The 7,031-nt window shown below is 39.7% G+C and overlaps 1 long non-coding RNA gene across 1 annotated transcript; it reads right to left on the reverse strand.

The window, feature by feature from the left end:
- Window positions 1-532: 532 nt before the first annotated feature.
- LOC116216358 lies at window positions 533-7,023 on the reverse strand. Its single transcript, XR_004158995.1, has 3 exons — window positions 6,921-7,023; window positions 4,482-4,559; window positions 533-3,218 (listed from the first exon to the last, which is right to left on the reverse strand). It is a non-coding gene; the product is annotated as an uncharacterized LOC116216358 (long non-coding RNA).
- Window positions 7,024-7,031: the final 8 nt, after the last annotated feature.

A 7,031-nucleotide genomic window follows, 5' to 3' on the forward strand; every position in this document is an offset into this window, starting at 1 on the left:
AGGAACAGGACATTGTGGAACAGGGAGGCTGTTAGGATAAACATAAATGAGACGATGTCACGATCCTCCTCTGCTGTAGGTTGCATAAAAGCTTCTGTGACTGTAGGAGGTTGCATTGTGGGAATAATTTGTGTTTTCAGTCACTGAAATAAATGTATTTCTGGATTGGATATACAATCCATGACTACTTATTGACAGTTTGGAAACAATACTTGCAAGCATAGATGCAGTATTGAAAAATAGAGTAGGTTAGTAAATAAACAGCAAGAATGTGAAGTCAGGAAATTTATGTTTGTTTTGTAAATGATTTGACAAAGCTTGCTGGAAAAAATCTGTGTATTTTGCCTTCCAGCACATATAGAACTTTATTATTAATCATGATTTGTTGTTTGATTCCAGTAATAGTAAACTTTGCAAAAGAAGCAAAAAAGAGAAGATGCAGTTTCCAGTTATGAAGATGTTGTTTGAGAAGTACACTGTCAGGATTAATTCACTAATATATGTGAGTACTTTCAGATCATTGCACTGAAGCTGCTTTATAAAGGAAGCATGTAATTTGTTTTCTCACATCAGAAGCCCATTATTACTACAGCGTATAAGGAACACTTTAAATGTCAGGAAAGAATAGAAGTTAAAAGTAAACAAAATTCTGCATTAATTCACATTTGACAGAAAAAAGCAGGCCTTCTTGATGCAGAACAGCATTTCAGTCCCTCCAAGATTAAAGAATACATACTTTTCAACCACATTTTCATTAATGATTACCTGAGATGTTTGTAATACAAGGGACAGTAAGCACAGGACTATTCATCAGTCTCCTCTCCAAAGTAGCCATTCAAGACACCAGGAGAAACAAGCACAGTCAAGGGGACCCTGAGAATTCTATCACTTGCTTCCAGTCCCCCATCTTCTCATGTCAACTGGGAGAGATCTTGTGAGCAGCACCCATTGCTTGCCCAAGCACATTCCAGGAATGACGGATGGTGAGAGGTGCTCTGCTCTGCTGCCCTGTCTCTTTTTGAGTCTGTAACCTTTCTTGTCCACTGGAACAGCTTTTTATTCTCACACTTCTTTTTTTCCCCTAGCTCTTTCTCTGCTTAGATGGCTTGAAGGTTTGGTTACGGTTGGGCTAGCACCTGGCTCTAAAAGGCAGAATGACAGCTACCAGAATTTAAGCAGGACTTAATTAAAAAATTGTAGCTCCTTCCTGCATGGTCTAGTGAAAACTTATATGCGCGCTGCATCACTGAGAAATATTTGCAGAATAATTGGCCCCAGGAGAGTCATATGCAGGTGCCTTGAGATTCTTCCTCTACAAAGAGTAGCTTTCTTTGTTATCCACTGCTGATGTCAATTGGCACAAGAAATGTTGAACTGCAATGTTTCTGGAGTATTCTCACAATGTTCCAAACAAGAAGAGAATGTGGTGGTGAGCTCTACATTCATCAGAAGCCGTATGCCTCTGATTTGGACCAACAGCATAGCAAAAAGTTAGTTCTCCAAAGAAAGCAGTGGTCGCATCTGCCATATGGGTCGCAACAACCCCAAGCAGCTGTATAGGCTTGGGAGAAGAGTGGCTGGAAAGATGCCTGGCAGAGAAGGACCTGGGGGTGTCAGCTGACAGCCAGCTGAACATGAGCCAGCAGCATGCCTAGGTGGCTGAGAAGGCCAATGAAATACTGGCCTGCAGTGGAAATGGTGTGGCCAGCAGAATCAGTGAAGGGATCATCCCTTTTATGTGGCACTCAAAGTGTTGCCCAGGGAGGTGGTGGAATCACCATGCATGGAAATATTTAAGAGACATGTGGATGCTAAGTGACATGGTTTAGTAATGGATTTGATAGAGTCAGGTCAGTGGTTCAACTCAATGACCTTAAGGTAATCATTCCAACCTGAATGATTCTATAATTCCCTGATTCAGGATCTTACTGTAGCACCATAATGTGGAGATGTCAATTATGGCCAAAGCAGCTGTGTTGGTAAACAGCCGTGTGTAGGCAAATCAGAGCCCCTTTTTACCATGATATGCCTTGTTTTAGATAATGGTGGGAAGGTCTATTTGTCAGAGAGTGCCCTGCCTGTTTAGATTGCTGGTATATCTACTCTATGATATTTCAGGTACAACAGGCTTAGCTTTGCAACCAAAGTCTTACTGTCAACTAAATAATGTGCTGGGGAAGTTTCTTTAACTCTACTAATTCTATTGCAAACTTATTCGAGTCATTTAGAGGATGATGATGTCTGATTATTTTTGCTGTTCTGGTGTGAGTCTGGATATTATCTTTCATAAGTACTGCACTCTGTGGCTTTGGTATTTGAGAGTTAGTCTTATAACTTTCCATTTTCAACGGCTTTTGATAATTCAAAATTGTAAATGAACTAGATTTTTTGAAAAACTCTTTCTGAATGAAACAATACAAAAATACAATACCTCAAAAATGATGAAATGCGCCCTTTTAAGGTTATGACATTTGTTTCCTGTAGACAGTGAAATTTTAGCACTTGCAGTCCTCTGAATGTACTTTCTATCCAATGCACATACTGCAGAGAACAGGACTATTTCAGGTTATTATATGCTATCTCTTTTGTGCTTAGGAAAACCTTTTGGAAATAATAACAGTGAGGCCAGGCAGTCATATACTTAATCAGTCTATACCCTAATAGCTTATTTCCAATAGCCCAATAGAGATTAATGTCAATTTGATTTACATTACAGCAGGAAATCCTGCAGTAGAAAATAATGGAGTATACTCTCATATGAAAACTCTCATTATCATACAGCTTCTTAAAAACAGCATATTCCCTGAAATACAAAGTTGATGCATTGTGTTAGATATTTTGGTTTCTGCTTGTGTTACCTGATATTCTTGTTACCCTCACAAACTTCCTGTTTCTGGAAGGAATGACGTTCTTTGGAAATGAGTTCACAGTGTGCATTTACACAGTTGAAAAATATGTTTCCTTTTGTCAGTTATAAATGTGTTACCTTTCGATTAAATGAATATTTACTTGTTTAGTTCTGGTGAGAAAAGGCAATTCTATTTCAGTACCTTTTCAGTATTTTTCTGCATGCATTTATTCAATTTCCTCTTATTTGTTTCCATTTTGAAGTATAGTATTGATGTATCTTCATAAGAATGTGTTTCCATGTCTAACAATCTTTGTCATCAATTCTAGTCTTCTGGTTTTGCTATTCCACCCCTGGAGACACAAAATCTCTATAATAAATTGCAATGAAAGAGTATAAATTAATTTAGTACGCATTTCCATGCACTGAATCTGCTTCCTGTAAAACTTTTGGTATTCCAACTAGCTGTCAATTTTTATTTTTTTTTAATAAGTGGATTTTTCAGAAGCATTTGCTTTTTTTCCTCACACATTTTCTTTGGACAAAGGGCCAGACTGAATAAGTAATATGCCAAGCCAGAAACAGGTTTTGTTTACATGTCAGTATTTTAAATTGAATTGGTTTTCTTTCCAAGCCTTATTTCTATCAATAAGAACTGAGTTTGGCTAGAAACTGAAGACTTCTTCTTGCCCCTTGTAGGGTTGGACCTCTCTTTCAAAATGAAAAGGCTTAAAATAGACATCTAAGAGTGTAAAAATAAAGCTAGACCGTTTTAGGTGGTTTTCTGGCATGTATTTTACAATTTGCTTTAATTAGGAATTACACTTCAGTTCCAAAAAATTAAAAATACAATCATTGGCAATCTGCTTTGGAACAGTTTTTGCATGATTAATGTGTGTACAGGAGAGTGCAACATAAATATTTTATTTCAGTAAGATTGGACACTGCGAAGATTTGCAGAACTCAAGAACTGTATTCATCCAGAAAACTGTATTGTATCACAATATGTATTCTCTCATACATATTGCATGTGTTTTAGCTTAAAATATTGCTAGGGAGCCACTAGAAAGTGTACAGGGGAAAACATGAAGTCTAGCCATCCCTGAGCTGTTCCCACTAGTTGCTGAACTTACCTCCCCTACAGTTCTGAGCACGTAACACTGGCAATGCTCACTTTTATGAGCTTTGCTGTGGTGTAGGCTTGATGCCTACAGTAAACAGCTAAGAAAAGTAAAGTGAGAATTGCAAAAATACGCAGGATTTCTCCACACTGATTAGAAATTGAGAATATCAGATTACACATCTGGATGTTAAAAATTTCATGAGATGAACTCCAGCCTAGGACTCTGGCACAACCACCTTCCGGAAAGCGAAAAACACTTGCTGCTAAAGTGGAACAGGAATCCAGGAAAGGTTACATGGATGCTCTAGAGCCTGTGCTATGCACTGGCAGAGAGCCGTGAAGATAGCTTTCACCATAAAATGGCCAAGTATGAACCACTGCTGGAGGAGAAGGATGTTTCTGAGACTTATCATGCATACCTGACTGGGAAATGGTGAAACATAGGTTGGTGGCAATAGTCTCCAACAGTTACTGTGGTATGACATGGCAGGTCACCTCCTTGTTTCTTACCTTTCTCATTTTTGCTTTCTGTCTTTTGAGAGTCTGGTTCAGTCGGCAACTCCACCCAGTCCTCCACCGGGTGAGAGCCTGGACGAAAAGAGCACAGGAGAAATGACATTTCCAGTGGCATAATATTTTGCCAGCTGATGAAATAGCTGCTAAAGCCATGTTGTCTGGCTTTTGCTTTCAAAACAGCTTGGCTTCTATGAGAGTCAGAGACAGAGGTTGCATTTTCTATTACTTCTCTCGTGTTGTTTTTTTTTTTCTTTCTTTTTTTCCTGTTTTATTTGTTTCCCCTAAGGAAGATGGGATCAAAACTCAGAAGCAAAATAATCAAATCTTTCTCATAATTACATCAATAAAGATGTTTGTAGCATGTTAAATACCATCCAAGAAGATTCTCAAACAAGATTTCACAGCCCTCCTCTCCACACAGCTTAAGAAAACATGGCAAAGCAGCTGGTTAGAGGAAGAAACTTCTATTTGAGTGGCTTGGTTTGTTGGTTTTTTTTTGTTGTTTCTTTTTTGTTTTTCATCCTGAGCAGTTCTGTGGATGTCAACTTTTTACTCTGGAAAATTTGATTAGATGTGTGTAATTACTTTAAAAGGAAATAATAAATTTGTGAGCATGACGTCTGCAGAACAGATCAGTAGAAAAAAGATAGAAGACCACTTTAATGCTCAACTCTGCCTCGATGTCTCAGAAAAAAAAAAAGGAAAATCTGGACTAGTGCTCTTCCAAAGTCAAGTGGGCCTATTTTCAGCGACCTAATTAAAGCCACAACTTCACACCAATGTCTAAGAGTTTAAAAGAATCATAGAATTATAGAACCATAGAATGGCTTGGGTTGGATGGGACCTCAAGGATCATCAAGCTCCAAGTCCCCTCTCCAGGCAGGACCACCAACCTCCATATCTAATACCAGGCTATCCAGGGGAAAAAAAGAAAAGAAAAAAGGAACATGAAACATCAGAAATTAAAAACAAAAACAAACACCTTTGCGAAAACTAAGAAAGACCCTCCAGAAGGTACGTAGTTAGTTCTGTATGCATACTTGCTTTGGGAACACAGAGCGGATTTCTTCATGAGCCCAAAGCTGAGCACAGTCCTAAGTATTTGGAGGATTTCAGCTTAATGGTAGAGCTGATGTTTCAGATAAGGATAAGAAAAACAGCACACGGAAGGCAATGGATTAAAATATTAGGGTCATGTGGTGACTGATAATGATGTGATCTTTTTAAGAGTTTAAATGCAGAACTGAAATAAAAGGAATTGCTTTTTTACTACTTAAACTCGCCCAAATATGAGTCAATGTAAATTAGAAATACTGCACTCTGCCTTCTCAGTATTTTCGTTTATGAATTTGAACAAGGAGTGTGTAGATAAAGAACTGGCCTTCTAGAGGAAACTCATGCTAAACCTGATCTGTCTTTAATAACTGAGAATGTGTTTTGTCTCCTACCCCCTTGAGATTTGGTTAATATTAACGCAAGATGGGCAATGGAATTCAGGGCTTTGCTTTTAAGAACTTTACATCTTGCAAAATTAGGGACTGAAAATGATTTTGTTTAGAAATGCACTGTAAAACTTCCCAGCTTTCCCAGCCCTTCTAACATTTGTGCACTTGCTTTACAAATGCAAATATTGCTTTGCTAAGTTCATTTTCAGTAGAGAGGGCTAGAGTAGCGCTGGTTGAGTTCTATGACTTCAAGTTCAAGGGAAGCGAATGTGTCTTTTGTGTGGTTAAATAATAAATTAGAGTTAGCATTACAGCATTCCTAAGTCATTACAGGAATCCTTTGTCAGCACCGTAAGCTCACTTGTGCACTGATCAAGGCTGACACTTCTGAAGTTATAGGGCTGGTAAGGATGCCTGTGGTGGAAGAAGCAACGCTATTTCAATGCTTTATGAACTTTGGCTCTACAGGTGCGGGCACAGCTTCTGGATGAAGTGGAGGTGTGTTTCCTTAGCATGTAGAGCATGTGGAGCAACCAGCCCGGTGCAGCTGGTGCTCCTCGGGGCAGCCCTGTTCCAGCCCAGCAGGTATGAGTGCACTGCTGTTGCCCAATTGCTGCCACTTCGCCCCTCTCTGGGGCATGGTCTAGACGCTCACAGGCACGGGCTGATGATTGGACTAGATCATCTTAGTGGTCCCTGTGACCTTGATGATCATACGGTACTATGAAAAGCTCAGGCAGCCACAGGCAGACTTGCAGGTCTTTCCGTGACGCATAAGGAACCCATGAGCATTACAGACTTCTGCTGGAAAAGCAGCAGCAAAGAAAATGTCGTTTTAAAGCACTCTCATGATTCTTTGGACACCTGACCCTAGCTCATAGTTCAGAATGATGGAAAAATGAGTACTTAGGCAGGGATTCTTACAGACAAGCACGTCTGCGTAAAAATAAAATGAGGACCGTAGGAAACACCACAGTGTTACACGCACCAAGCAGAGCTGCTGGGGCTGGGGCTGCTCGGTCAGACACACCGGCCTCATGCCCCGAGGGCAGCGGCATTCCCCGGGCAGCCGAGACTTTGGCGGCGCTGGAACACGGCC

This window comes from Meleagris gallopavo, chromosome 2 (genome assembly GCF_000146605.3).
Source record: "Meleagris gallopavo isolate NT-WF06-2002-E0010 breed Aviagen turkey brand Nicholas breeding stock chromosome 2, Turkey_5.1, whole genome shotgun sequence".
In the NCBI taxonomy this organism is placed as follows: Eukaryota; Metazoa; Chordata; class Aves; order Galliformes; family Phasianidae; genus Meleagris; species Meleagris gallopavo.